Source organism: Pinus tabuliformis, chromosome J (assembly GCF_031772625.1).
Source record: "Pinus tabuliformis cultivar Carrire ecotype Pingquan chromosome J, CPIR1, whole genome shotgun sequence".
NCBI lineage: Eukaryota > Viridiplantae > Streptophyta > Pinopsida > Pinales > Pinaceae > Pinus > Pinus tabuliformis.
This window is the reverse complement of record NC_142295.1, coordinates 1,509,882,993-1,509,898,283: the sequence shown is the minus strand read 5'-3', so window position 1 is coordinate 1,509,898,283 and position 15,291 is coordinate 1,509,882,993. Positions and strand designations below refer to the sequence as shown.

At 36.6% G+C, this 15,291-nt stretch overlaps 1 long non-coding RNA gene and 1 pseudogene across 1 annotated transcript; both read left to right on the top strand.

Moving 5' to 3' along the window:
• Nucleotides 1-3,242: 3,242 nt before the first annotated feature.
• Nucleotides 3,243-10,990, top strand: LOC149233180 (cytochrome P450 71AU50 pseudogene; annotated as a pseudogene).
• A 3,306-nt stretch (nucleotides 10,991-14,296) lies between these two features.
• Nucleotides 14,297-15,068, top strand: LOC149233179 (uncharacterized). The gene is made up of 3 exons (XR_016247603.1): nucleotides 14,297-14,424; nucleotides 14,550-14,619; nucleotides 14,701-15,068. It is a non-coding gene; the product is annotated as an uncharacterized LOC149233179 (long non-coding RNA).
• The last annotated feature ends 223 nt before the right edge of the window (nucleotides 15,069-15,291 follow it).

Sequence of the window (15,291 nt, the reverse complement as noted above, 5' to 3'; positions counted from 1 at the left end):
TTGAGGAGGAAGGAAGCTAGGAGCTTGCCATCATTAATTGAATGTATTAAGAAATCATACATGCCAGCCTACTTTTGATGTGTTGGAAGAAACTATTCACATGCGAAGGTTTATTCTGGAATCGCATGGTGAGGAGAAATGCATTGAAAAAATTAATGACAACAACTTCCAACATCAATTTCGTATCAAAAAAATTGATGGGAAAACACTAATATGGGAAAGAAGTATTCAACTACTGTAGAATGGGCACTGTCATCAGGTTTGGAATCTTTGAAGTTCATTCCAAATCATCCAATATTTGCATCAAAAATATTTTTATTACAATCAGTTGGTGAAGTTCATAATGCACGCAGATAGAATAGAGATATAAATTATTCTGATTGCCTAGAAGAAATTAAAAAATGTATTAGATATACATATGAGTACTTTGACATCGCTGATATAGTTTGGTGGGAGTCATTTTTCAATAATCAAAGTGATATCATTTCAAGAACAACAAATGAAGATGTACCTCTGAAAAATCCATTTATTTGGCCACAAATTGTGTCAAAAGAACATGAGGAAAGAAACATTGTTGAACAACAAAAATCTCAAGGTATTATTAATTCTTAACAGTCAGAGGAAAGAGAGATGTATATTGGTTCCAAAATGTCTCATGTACAACATGAAGCCATGGAAGACATTTATAGGGGTTCAGTACATGATATTAAGGAGGGTTACATGATCGTAGTGCTAGCAGATGGAGATCTCAATGGCTATCCATTCTGGGTTGCTAAGGTTATAAAGGTCTTTATAGAAAGTGAAGATGTTACAGGTGTTGAAGTACATTGGTATTCCACAAATACACACCCATTCAATGGTGTGTAAAAGACAAAGATGGTAGTTGATAAAAAAAATTGGTGGAAAGAGAAAAATAAAGGGTACAAATATAAATTGTCGCCGCACAGACCTCTTAAAATTGGAGGATGTTTACATACATGTTTATGACTTCAATTAACTAAGAGAGGAACTATTCACTTCAAGACGATAGAGATTCTGAAAAGGTTGTTACTAGAAGGAACAATGTTGAGATGGGAGTCTGCTGAAACCAGTCGTAGATCTCAAAAAATTTTGAAACCTGAAATGGTGGGCATGCATATGGACTCAGATGGGGCACTAGCTGATGAAAGAAAAGAATATGGGACATCTTCGTTTGCATCCAGTCATTCATTTGAAGATGTGAATTCTGATGGCGTGCAAGAAAATATGAGTGATTTTGAATAATTGTCTAAGACAGTTTATATAACTGATGTTTGCATCATATCTTGAAATAAAAAAATTGATTTCCATATGGTGTTAAATCAGAAGTTATGAGTCATTTTTATGTTGTTGGATTATATGTTTCAATTATGATGATTTTTATTGTTTAGAATATCTACAATGAAACAATAAATTAGAGATATAATGTATGTTTCATTCAATCTACAAATAATGACATTTTGATTAATTTAGTCATGTAATTTGTTCATAATGTCATGGTTTTTTAATTTTATGGTTGAAAATTTTCCAAATTTTTTGTATCTTTAATGTTATGGTTGAAAATAATTAGAATTTTAGTGATCTTTAGTGTGATGTTATTATATGTTTAACAACATGGATGAAAACTAATAGAATTTTAATGCATTTCAGATCCCATTATTTTATCTTTATCGGCATTACTAAAACATTTTGAATTTATACTTAGGAAAAAAAATGTTATTCTACCAAAAACATTAGTGTGCTTTTTTCTGTCAAAAACAACTATTTTTTTTGCACATAAAAATTCTGTTTTATTGGAATTTTTTAAAAATGTTGAAAATTGACGGTAAAAAAAACCATTGTTCCAGTATCAACACTTTTCGATTTCAGAGTGTCTTTTGCATGAAAAATTCGTTTTCACTACCATTTTTAAAACATGTTCAAAATTGAGCCTAAAAAAACCATCATTCCAGTATACACACTTTTGGTTTTTAGCACTAGTTTTGATGTTTTTTCAAGGTATTTTGGCAAGAGTTCCCGTTTCAAAGTTTACAGACTACTAGCTAATAATTATCGGTAATGTAATTTACCTTAAATAATAGTAATAAAAATATCCCTATTACTTATTTGGCAACTAAATTATAATAATTTTTTTAACTATGTAAAAATAGTAATAATAAAAAATAAAAACATTTCCCATATCAATTTTTTTATTATGTTCTAATCATCTTTATATTATGAATTGACCGTAAAATCATATATATATTAAGTAAAACATACTTGACAAACCATACTTATTAGATACCATTGATTTTCTTCTTTCCTTGGAAACTTTACCTTTGGCTGTAGTCTACAAATTATGCATTTTGCCCTGAAAAGTTGGGGAAATTTCGGCCATATTTTGAAAAAATTTCGCAGGGATTTTTGTAAATTCAATTAAACACTGTCAAAATTCATAATTTTAGGTGTCCAAAATGTTTTTGATGGCGCTGAATCTATTTCTACTATCAAAAACATGATTCAAACACGACATCTTCAAGATTTTTTGAAATTTTTTACCTAAATTCCAGCTACTTTTAACTGTTAAAACAATTACCCCACTTCCATATATTAATCAACTTTCAGCAAAAGAGGACATCTACTCCCGAGATTCTTGTCTTATAAAAGGGCGACAAGAATTCTTGTCAGTTTCGTGGCAGATTGAAAATGTCGACAATGTGGCGGTATTAGTGAACAAAATATCTTTAATTTTATGAAGGTCGTCATACCTTTCTATTAGGCAGTGTGTGCGTATGAAACTTACGAAGTTAGTTACATTAATTTATTTATTTGAAAATGCGGTTCCTCCGGCTGGTTTACAGGTGCAGAGTTACGGTCAATCACATCATTTTACAATATACTTTCGAACATAAACTCAGGAGGCCGTAGTCTACTTCAGGAATAGCTAGAAATTTATGGAAATTTTTGTAGTAATATTCGATAAAGATTTTTGTAAATCTAATTTATAGTTGTTAAATTTTAAAATGTATTTTAAACTTTTTTTTATGGTGCTGAATTTTTTATAACTATCAAAAACACCATTCAAAAACTACTACTTTTACAAGATTTTTTTGAGGCCGACAATTCTTCAGGCTCGGAAGACAACTCACCTTAGGAGTGCCAGTGCCAGATCCAATTCTCGTTATGTATATATGTGACGAGCCTGCGGAGTACCTCATTCGTTGTGGGTGGCTAATTTGCTAGCAATGGCGAATTTGTTGTATTCTGAGCGGCCAGTGCTGGAATGTGCTGAGTTTTGTATAAAATTTTCCTTTCCTATCCTACTTGCATTGGCGGTGTCACGCGCATTCTTGTTCCAAGTGAGAAAACGGAGGTTGCCACCGGGGCCGTTTCCGTTGCCTATCTTTGGAAACCTACACCTCCTGCTCGGACACCTTCCACACCAAGCCCTAGCAACTCTCTCTCTCAAATGCGGGCCTCTCATGTCTCTGCGCCTGGGGTCCTCTGCACTCACCCTAGTCGTCTCCTCCGCAGATATGGCCAAGGAATTTCTCAAGAATAATGATCGCCTTTTCGCTGGAAGACCTCAATCCATGGCTGCTAAGTATTTGTCGAATAATTTCTCTAACGTGGGCTATGCTCCGTATGGTCCTTACTAGAGACAAATGCCTAAGATCTGCGTTTTACAGTTGCTCAGCTCCAAACGCTTGGAGTCCTTCCGCTTCATAAGAGAAGAGGAAGTGTCAGGCTATGATTCGTTCTATTATTGCAGAAGCGAGGGCTCTCATGTTCCTGTAAGCATTAGCAAAGCTGTGTCAACACTTGCGACTTCTATTATCTGCAGGATGGCCTTCGGCAGAAAGTATTCGGACCAACGGTCAACTGGGAGCATCAAAGAAAGCTTTCTTTTAGCCGGTACTTTCAATATCGCAGATTATATACCATACTTGGCGTGGCTGGATTTGCAAGGTTTGGGACGGCGATTTAAGAGAATACACAAGACGGTAGACCATTTCTTCAACAATGTGCTAGAGGAACACGTTGCGCGGAATGACCCAACGTCACCCCTGATCTTGTGGACGTTTTGCTTGCAATCTGTGCAGATAATGATACGGAATTCCAAATTAAACGAAAACATATGAAAGGCGTCATTGCTGTAAGTCAAATGTTTTTTCACAATAAAACATTCAATTTCAATGACTTTTAAAAAGTAGAGATTGGTGTACGTTGTCTTTGCAGGATATGTTCGCCGCGGGAACGGACACGTCATCGACTGCGATAGAGTGGGGAATGTCCGAAGTGCTGAGAAACCCGCCATGGCTGAAGAACCTTCAGGAGGAGCGCGTGGTTGGAATGGAGCGTATGGTACAAGAATATGATCTGCCTTGTCTCGTTAATTTACAAGCTGTGGTGAAAGAAACGCTTAGACTCCACCCACCACGGCCTCTTGCCATTCTCTATTTATCTTTGGAGGATTGCAGTGTATCGGGCTATGAAATCCCTGGTGGCACTTGTTGAAATTGTAATTTCAACTGAAACTTCATTTTATTTGCGATGCGATCCATCGCAGATCGCAGATCGCATCATTGTGTGTGCCCCAAATTTTGTGTTCCGACCAAATGGGATTCTGCGATGCGATTTAAATAAAGTCAATGGGTGAAGTATGGACCAACATTAAATGAAATTTTACGTGAAGTAAAAGTATTTTTACTTGCTGCCAGTAAATGTCAGTAAAACAGTAAATGCTATTTACTGTGGGTTGGTAAGTTTTTGGTGAAGTTTTTAATTTCATTTCAGCAGGAGTATGGGCACTCGTAAATGCTGGTAAAAACATTTAATTCATTTTACGGAAGCATGGCAAGTGGAAACGTATGTAAGTCCTTTTTTTTTACTGCCATATATATATATATATGTAATGTTTTTTTTCGTGTATTGTAGAAGAGGAATGGTAATGCACAGCAGTGCGATGTAATGTAATTGAATTAGTGAATGCACAGCAGTGCGAAGTAAAATAGAAGTGCAGCAGCGCAGGTGTATGTATGTAATACGCAGCAGCGTAGTATAACAAAGAAAAAGGAATGCACAACAGTGCTAAAAAGGGTTCTGGTTGTTCTGTAACAATTTGAATGTTTTATTCTTGGAACTGCATCTGAAGCAGTCTTTTGTGAATCCCTCTGAGAGAGAGGAAGATGTTTGTAATAGCAGTTGCTTTTATTAATGAATAGAAATCTATGGTGTGTGTAAACTCTGTCTGTAAGCTGCAAGTAATTTTTTTTAATTTCCGCTGTGTTAAAGATCCTGTGCGTTTGAAACAGAGCATTGTCTCTGTGTTCTGTGATTTTGTTTTTGGGATTTTGACAGAAAAATCCCCAACAGTGGTATCAGAGCTAGTCTAGGCTCTTTGAAGGGTTCAAAGAAGCTGAAGGAAGGATTCTTATTGCAGCAACTTCTCCAGCAGTGTGAAGACTCAGGCAAGAGAATCCAAGGTATTTCTCTTAAATACTTGACTGTATTTTGAAGCATAGTTGAGAGTGCAAAAATGGCTGGCACAAGCACCAGCAATAGCATGGGCATGCAGCTCCCATTATTTGATGGTAAAAACTATGACTATTGGGCAATAACAATGAAAGCCTTGTTTGCTTCCCAAGACTTATGGGAAATAGTTGAGGATGGTTTTGAACAACCAGCAGATGAAAATGAGTTTAATGCATTAACTCAGGGAGAGAAGGATCTGTTAAAGAGCCACAAGAAGAAGGACTCAAAAGCCCTCTTCTTCTTGTATCAAGCAGTGCATGGAAGCGTGTTTCCAAGGTTAGCAGAAGCTAAGACATCCAAAGATGCATGGCAAACTCTCAAGATAGCCTATCAAGGCATGGAGAGAGTGAAGACAGCAAAACTACAATTGCTGAGAAAAGATTTTGAGAATCTGTGCATGAAGGAGTCAGACAACATTGACTCATTCTTCACACATGTAATTGGTTTGGTCACACAAATAAGATCTCATGGAGAGATACTTGAAGAAAGGAGGATTGTGGAGAAACTATTGAGGTGCCTACCCTCAAGGTTCCATGTGATTGTCACCACCATAGAAGAGACAAAGGATCTCTCAAACTTTTCAGTTGATGAGCTTCATGCATCACTGATTACACATGAACAGAGGTTGAGTAGAAATGAAAACTCATCTCTAGAGCAGGCCTTCAAGACCCAAATGTCCTTTGGAAGAGGAAGAGGTCAAGGCAGAGGAAACAAGAGAGGAAGAGGCAGAAGCCAGAACAGAGGTGGAAGGAACAGTCCAGCGAATGCTCAAGGAAGAGGTAGCAATCCAAATCAGAACCAAGGCCAAGGCAGCAGCCAACAAGGAGGACAACATCATGCTCAAGGACAAAGGTATGAAAAATCCAATGTCCAATGTTATTACTGTAAAAAATATGGGCATTATGCCAGTGAATGTAGAAAGAAGCAGCATGATGTGAATAATAGCTCTAGTGCAAATATTACTAGAGAAAATGTCAGCCAAGATAATGTATTGTTATCTTGTAACATGGCTGAAACAAATAGTGAAGATATATGGTTTCTAGATTCTGGTTGCAGCAACCATATGACAGGAAACATAGCTTTGTTTTCTGCTTTAGATCAAAGTGTGAAGTCACAAGTCACACTTGGGACTGATAGCAAAATTTCTGTTATGGGTAAAGGAGAAGTTAAAATATTTACAAAGCAAAGTGAAAAGAAAACCATAGCAGATGTCTACTATGTCCCCGGAATGAGATGTAACCTCTTAAGTATTGGACAGCTTGTTCAAAAGGGTTACAATGTTTTCTTTCAAAATGATGTATGCACCATCATGGATATTCCACCCAGCAAGCGATGCATTGCTGAAGTGAAGATGACGAGGAACATAATGTTCCCTCTCAGAATAAGGGCAGATTTGAAAAACAAAGATGTAATGGCAGTAGTTTCCCAAGAGGCTCTCCAAAGTGTGCCAAAGGATGAAAATTGGTTGTGGCACTTGAGATTTGGACATCTCAACTTTGGAGGTCTTAACTTGTTGAGCAGAAAAGGGATGGTAAGAGGATTACCATTGATAGAGAAACCGTACAGCCTTTGTGAAGGTTGCATATTGGGGAAACAACACAGAGAAAGTTTTCCAAGCGGAAAAAACATAAGGGCAAAAACACCCTTAGAAATTGTCCACTCAGATTTGTGTGGACCAATGCAAAATTCATCACTAGCAGGCAGCCAATATTTTCTAACATTCATTGATGATTTTACAAGAAAGACTTGGATTTATTTCTTGAAGAACAAATCAGAAGTGTTTGAAAAATTCCGAAATTTCAAAGCACTTGTGGAAAATCAAAGTGGGCTGCGCATTAAAGTTTTGAGAACTGACAGAGGAGGTGAGTATATCTCCAAAGAATTTTTATGTTTTTGCAAGGAAAATGGAATTCACAAGAAGTTTACAGCAAGGTACACTCCACAGCAAAATGGAGTTGCTGAAAAGAAGAACAGAACCATTATGGATATGGCGAGGAGCATGTTGAAGGCAAAGCATTTGCCAAATGATTATTGGGCTGAAGCTGTGAACTGTGCAACATATATTTTGAATAGGTGTCCTACAAAAGCTATGATGAACAAAGTGCCGGAAGAAGCATGGAGTGGGAGAAAGCAAGGAGTCACCCACATGAAAGTTTTTGGATGTGTGGCCTATGCACACATACCAGATCAGCTAAGGAGGAAGTTGGATAGCAAAGGGGAGAAATGCATCTTCATTGGATACAGTGAGGAATCCAAAGCCTACAAGTTGTATATCCCATCTACCAAGAAGTTTTTTGTCAGCAGAGATGTTCAATTCATTGAGGAGGAAGCTTGGGATGGAAGCATAGAGAAAACAGTTAATGTTAAAAACTGTTTGTCTCATGATGAAGATGAAGAGGAAGTGGCTGAACTGCATCCCCAAACAGCAGCGCCAACACAAGGACAACAAAGAACACCCTTGAGGAGAAATGAGAGTGCTTCTCCAAGCACACCACAAGGAGGAAATTCAAGTGCATCTTCAAGCACTTGCACACCAAGTGAAAGAGGTAAGAAATTCGGAAACTTAAGTGACATTTATAATGAAGGAATGAATTCCTTATTTGCCTTGTATTGTCATGTTGTTGATCCTATTCATTTCGAAGATGCAATTAAAGATAAGAAATGGATAGAAGCTATGGATGAGGAGATCATTGCCATAGAAAGAAACAAGACATGGGATTTGGTTGAGCTACCAAAAGGTAAAGAAGTCATTGGAGTAAAATGGGTCTATAAGACCAAGTGCAATGCTGAAGGCAAAATTGAAAGACACAAGGCAAGATTGGTTGTCAAAGGGTACAAACAGCAGTATGGGAGAGACTATGAGGAGACTTTCGCACCGGTTGCAAGAATGGAAACCGTGAGAGCAGTGTTGTCCATAGCAGCTCAAAACAAATGGAAAGTCTACCAAATGGACGTGAAGTCAGCATTCCTAAATGGTGTTAAAAGAAGAGGTGTACATTGAACAGCCTCTCGGCTATGAGAAGAAAGGCCAAGAGCACAAAGTGTGCAGATTGAAGAAAGCTCTTTATGGGCTGAAGCAAGCACCAAGAGCGTGGTACAGTAGAATAGACTCCTATCTACTGGAAAATGAATTTGACAAATGTGAGGGAGAACCCACCGTCTACATCAAAGAAAAGGATGGAAAGATTTTAATTGTTGTCTTGTATGTTGATGATGTAATTTTTACAGGTAATGATGACTACCTCATTGAAAACTTCAAATCAGTCATGAAAGAGGAATTTGAGATGACTGACATGGGTTTGTTGAGATACTTCTTAGGAATAGAAGTAGATCAAAATGAAAATGGAATTTTTATCTCTCAAACAAGATATGTAAATGAAGTGCTGAGCAGGTTTAATATGCAAGAGTGCAAAGCAGCAATCACTCCCACGGTAATGGGATTAAAACTCAGCAGAGAGGACAGCAGCAAGGATTTTGATCCTAGTTTGTATAAAAGCATTGTGGGCAGCCTTATGTATTTAACAGCAACTAGGCCTGATTTAATGTATGCTGTTAGTTTAATTTCCAGGTTCATGGAGAGGCCAAAGGATGCACATTGGCAGGAAGCAAAAAGAATTTTAATGTATGTCAAAGGTACCAAAATGTTTGGAATTTTATATAATGTCTCAGAACATTCAGATTTGGTTGGATACACTGATAGTGATTGGGCTGGAAGTGTAGATGATCGGAAAAGCACTTCCGGTTATGTTTTTCATATGGGTTCAGGAGCCATTTCATGGGCTTCCAAGAAACAGCCAATTGTGGCGTTATCTATAGCAGAAGCAGAGTACGTGGCAGCTACAGCATCAGCGTGTCAAGCAGTTTGGATGAGAAGAATGTTGAGGAGCTTAGGCCAAGAGCAGGAAAAAGCAACAGTTATTTTTTGTGACAATAGCTCAGCTATTGCGTTGTCCAAGAATTCTGTGTTTCACAAGCGAACGAAACACATTGATACAAGGTTCCATTACATCAGAGAATTGGTGAACAATGGAGAAATTGTTTTACAACATTGCAGCACTCAGGAACAGGTTGCGGATATTCTGACCAAGCCACTGGATCAGAAGAGCTTTGAATTTTTGAGGAAATGTCTGGGTATGATTGAATGCCCAGCAGTTGAAATTAAAGGGGAGTGTTGAAATTGTAATTTCAACTGAAACTTCATTTTATTTGCGATGCGATCCATCGCAGATCGCAGATCGCAAATTCAAACTTCTGTGCGTTAAGTCCTCCGGAATGATGCGATGCGATCCGATCGCATATCGCAGATCGCATCATTTGTGTGTGCCCCAAATTTTGTGTTCCGACCAAATGGGATTCTGCGATGCGATTTAAATAAAGTCAATGGGTGAAGTATGGACCAACATTAAATGAAATTTTACGTGAAGTAAAAGTATTTTTACTTGCCGCCAGTAAATGTCAGTAAAAAAGTAAATGCTATTTACTGTGGGTTGGTAAGTTTTTGGTGAAGTTTTTAATTTCATTTCAGCGGGAGTATGGGAACTCGTAAATGCTGGTAAAAACATTTAATTCATTTTACGGAAGCATGGCAAGTGGAAACGTATGTAAGTCCTTTTGTTTTATTGCCATATATATATATATATGTAATGTTTTTTTTTCGTGTATTGTAGAAGAGGAATGGTAATGCACAGCAGTGCGATGTAATGTAATTGAATTAGTGAATGCACAGCAGTGCGAAGTAAAATATAAGTGCAGCAGCACAGGTGTATGTATGTAATACGCAGCAGCGTAGTATAACAAAGAAAAAGGAATGCACAGCAGTGCTAAAAAGGGTTTGGTTGTTCTGTAACAATTTGAATGTTTTATTCTTGGAACTGCATCTGAAGCAGTGTTTTGTGAATCCCTCTAAGAGAGAGGAAGATGTTTGTAATAGCAGTTGATTTTATTAATGAGTAGAAATATATGGTGTGTGTAAACTCTGTCTGTAAGCTGCAAGTAATTTTTTTTAGTTTCCGCGGTGTTAAAGATCCCGTGCGTTTGAAACAGAGCATTGTCTCTGTGATTTTGTTTTTGGGATTTTGACAGAAAAATCCCCAACAGCACTTGCGTTCTGCTCAACCTTTGGGCGATTGGGAGGAATCCAAAGTCGTGGGAGGATGTAGAAAGTTTCAAGCTAGAGAGGTTCATGCAAGAAAAAACTGGGGCGGAAGAGGTGGATGTAAATGTTCAGAACTTTGACTGGATTCCATTTGGAGCGGGACGGAGAGGATGCCCCGGACAACAATTGGGAATGTTGGTTGTAGAGTTTGGGATGGGGCAGCTGTTGCACTGTTTCAACTGGAGGCTCCCGGGGAAGATGAATGGGCAGGAGTTGGATATGAGTGAAAGGTTTAATGGACTGACACTGCCCCGGGCTTATGAACTCGTGGCTGTTCCGACTCCTCGACTCTCTGTACTCTGATTTTATGTTGACGTTCCGAACGGTCTCCCTTGGTTTCAATAAAATAGACACATGTTTATCGTGTTTGGTTTAGGTTAATGTCGTGTTGAAATAATAGATCTCTCGAAGCCATGCATGTTTTCGGACCTAAAACAGGGGAGGACCCGGTCTTTTGCTCTGGCCTGGCTGAGACAACTAAGTATCATGGTTGTTGAAGAGGCTTAAGTTATTGCGAAGGTTTTGCATTTTCACTACTGGAAGTTTAGAGAAGTATTGAAGAGGCTTAAGTTATTGCGAAGGTTTTGCATTTTCACTGCTCGAAGTTTAGAGAAGCAATTGAGATTGAAAAAATACCAAACAATCTCAATAGACATAACTGGTCGAAGATCAACTGTTGTTGGATCGCTCCCCTCTCCTCCTAATTGGTTTTTTTCTCGTCTTTTTACCAGTCTTTTGAGTTTATTAGAATGATTTGAGTTTTATTTAATAGGCTCTATTAATAAGTTATACAATATTAATATCAAGAAGAACATTACTATTATTAACTATTAAGTAAGAATATTATAATAATTAAAGTTATAATATCAATGTCAAAGTTTTAGGAGTTATAAGTCCATAATTTTTGTTTTTGTCCTACTAGTCTTGTTATAATTTTCCATCCGTTCCTTTCCCTTAGATTTATTTGATGACCCCTTTTATGACTATCATAATGGGATTATAAATGATTATTAATCTAAAATTTATTAGATAAATTAAATATACATGTTTAATTATTGGGCTCTACTGATAGGTTATACAATTCACTAGTAACATTAGGATAATACTATTATTAACTATTAGATAATAATAATATAATTTTAAATCTATAATATTAGTATTACAGTTATAGTGATATTAGGGTAATAGATACACACTATTATTGATATTAATCACTATTAAACATTTTAACTTAAATATAGTAACTTTTTACTTATTTATTAACATTCCTATAACTATTCTTAATATAAGTTAGTTAAGCATTATAATATTAAAATGAAATATTCATAAAATCATTAATTTAACATTCAGAACCCAAAATATATTTTAATAATATATAAATATTTTTCTATGTCTTTATCCCTTAGGCCATGTCTAGTCTAATTGTCTAGTCAAAGTTAGCTGTTACTAAGTCAAATATAATCATCAGTGGCTTGTAGCTATTTCCTAGTCAATCTTAGCTGTTGGAAGATTTGCTCTCCCTATTAAAATAGCTGTTGGAAGATTTGTTCTCCCTATTAAAATGCAGCCATGATCTGATTCTTCAACTTGTTGAACCACACTCTCGTTAGTTCGAAACATGTGAACAAATATTTTATAATGTGATTTACATAGAAAATTTTTTCATACTTAATATGGATCACAGAAACCTCATTCCAACAAATAATTATAATAATATTTAAATTAAAATTTCACTGAACTTTAACCATAATCATAATAATATCCTCCTAAAAAGACAATTCCATTAATATATAATCATTAATGGTGTAAAATCAATTATAGTTGTAACATTGAGCTTTAAATGGTGATGATTCTTCTCCAGGAAGCATCAAAGATTGAAGTTCAATGGCTAATTTATTGGGTAATGGAGCTCTTAACAAATTTTCACATGCTACATGAATTAAGCATCAAATGTTTGTGATTATCCATTAATCTATCTCTCAAACTTCCAAACGCATAATAATTATTAACTAATAAATGAGCATTGAATTATTAAGAGCATTGATATGATAGGAATTTATTTTTCATTTTACTTTCAGGATTGAATAAGTATGCGTTTAAGATTAGATTTTAATTTAATATCCTTTAAAAATTAGGTGTTACTTTATTCTTTTGCGCTTATCCACTTGAAATGTTGATGAATTATTTCCTTCAATCTAAATGATTATACTTTTATGGAAGTTGCGGGTCTATAATATTGGAAAATTGATCATTTAAATTCAATGAGAAATAAGGAATTGACTTTAGAGAATTATGTCTTAAATGTTTTAGCACTCATGTCTTCAATGTTTTAGTTTTTATGGAAGAAAGTCTCTTAGACAATGAACTAGCAAGGAAGAAGCATTGACGTCCCAAAAGGAATGATAATGTGAATGGAGATATGTATAATGATGAGACTCAAAGATCTAGATCAAGACCATGCCCAATATCAATGCTATAATTGAGAGAAAGCTTGATATTCTAATGCAAAATGCAAGATGTTGCTAAAATCAAACCAGAGCTATTAAAATGGAAATGTTCCAACAAGTAAGCTAAAATTTGTGCCCCATTGAGGGTCTAGTTTACATAAACAATTGAAAATTATTTGTTTTTAGCTTATTATTATGATTATATATCATCTTTAAATTGTTTCGCTACTAGTTAACTTAATATTTCCTTTACTTTAGTTGAAATGTATGTATGTGTTTGTTTTTTTATAGGGTTTCAAATAATAGTAAATGTTATGTATTTGAGATATATCTTAATAATTGTTTTACCAATTGAAATTTAATAAAAAGTTATGATGAGAAATTTATGTGTGTGTGCGCGTGTCACACTCTATCACAAAGGTAATTTTTTTTTTGGTATATATTTATTCACCAACTTACATTAAAACATGCATATATCCCTTGTATTGATGTTCTCCGTATATTTGACATATATGTGCACTTAATAACATAATAACATGCATATAACACCTTATATTAATTTTCTCCATGCTTTCGACATATATGTGTATCTAATATACCAGCACACACATTCTAACAAGCACGAATACAACTCCATTCAACTTATTGTAATGGTCATACTCTGGTTACATGCATACATTGTTAATCGATACCCCATACCCGTTTATTAAAAGGTATACACTTATATTAGTTTTAAAGTGAAGCGGTCAACGGTTTCGAAGCCTCGGTAAGCCCCGAGTACTATGATCTGCCATCTTCTTAAATGCGACCTTTATGGCCTTTACCTTGGGATGCACCAAGTTGCCTTTTGAAACGCGGGTGCGGTGGTGTCCTATCGCTTACAGCGCTTACTTGTTGAATGTCGTCCACCTGGCGAGATCTATGGCCAGCCTTTGCACTGCCATGTGCGGTGGCGTGACTCCAGACTCCAAAGGTTATGAGGCCGAGTACCTCGGTATTCCCATTTCGCGCTCATATTGCTTTCGGGTCCTTCTTACCGATCAGACGGTGGAAGGAAAACTCAGTCAGATCGATGGTCGAGACTATGCCACGAGGCAGGGTTTTGCTCTAAGTATTTAAGGCCCAGTTCATTATCGACTTGTTATTGTTTCCATCCCGGAGCGACTGTATGCTGCCGAGGTCCTTGGCACGACTGCGTTCTGCTAAAGTCTTGGATAGCTCTTTGCCATATCAGGGTTACAACCTCAGTCAGAGCATGATGACCTACGGCGGCCACTCCTTTCGGTTCAGGTAAAGTAGTTTCAAGTTAGTCCTCATGATTTCCAGCCTAACTATTTCCATTGTTATTTGTTTTTTTTTGCAATTGTTCTCAGTCATTTCAATAAGGTTCACCGTTAACTGACTTAATGTTTTAGGGAGCGCTTCGGCGACCAGCCGACATTGGAACAAGGTCTGGCTCTACCGTCTTCAGCCGCCCTGCCATAGGTAAGAGTGGGTGATTTCCCATAGGTTCTGCTTTCGATTCTTTTCTCAGGGCAATGGCTAAACCTCTGTTCCACTGAACAGGGATGCTGAGGCTCTTGTTCTCATAATTCATTCCTCTGCCATGCGTCCAGGGTTTTCTTACTGAGAAATTGCACGATCCATTGTTATTAGTTTAATGGTTATTATATCTAGTTCTTTTGTTTTTTTTAAAGTTCAGATTCAAGCGGTTCTCCTTACAGGCACAGTTTGCCGGTTAACTGTATATATGTACAGTCTTAATCTGGTACTCGCCGGTTTACGGACATTTCTTTTTGTCAAATACTGTTATGGTTTCATAATGTTAATCCTTTATTGTTTCGGCTGCAAACTTGTTTTGTGTTACGGCGTTTTGATACAGCTAAGACTTATGTATTAAGATTATTCACGGTATGCACCGCTGTCTCCACAGGCTTTATTGAACTCATTTTCCATACGAGTCGCACTCGAATTCTTGTCAGTTATTTTGATTATTTGCAGAGGTTAGATCTTGGTTTTGTCTCCGGCCATGGTGCCCTGCCGGCTAAGCATACGCTTACGCCCTGCAGCGGTGATATCCCAAGGCTTGAATCTTTGCAAATATCTCCACACATGTTTAATATGTTGTTCTTTCCTTTATTATACGAACAGGAATCT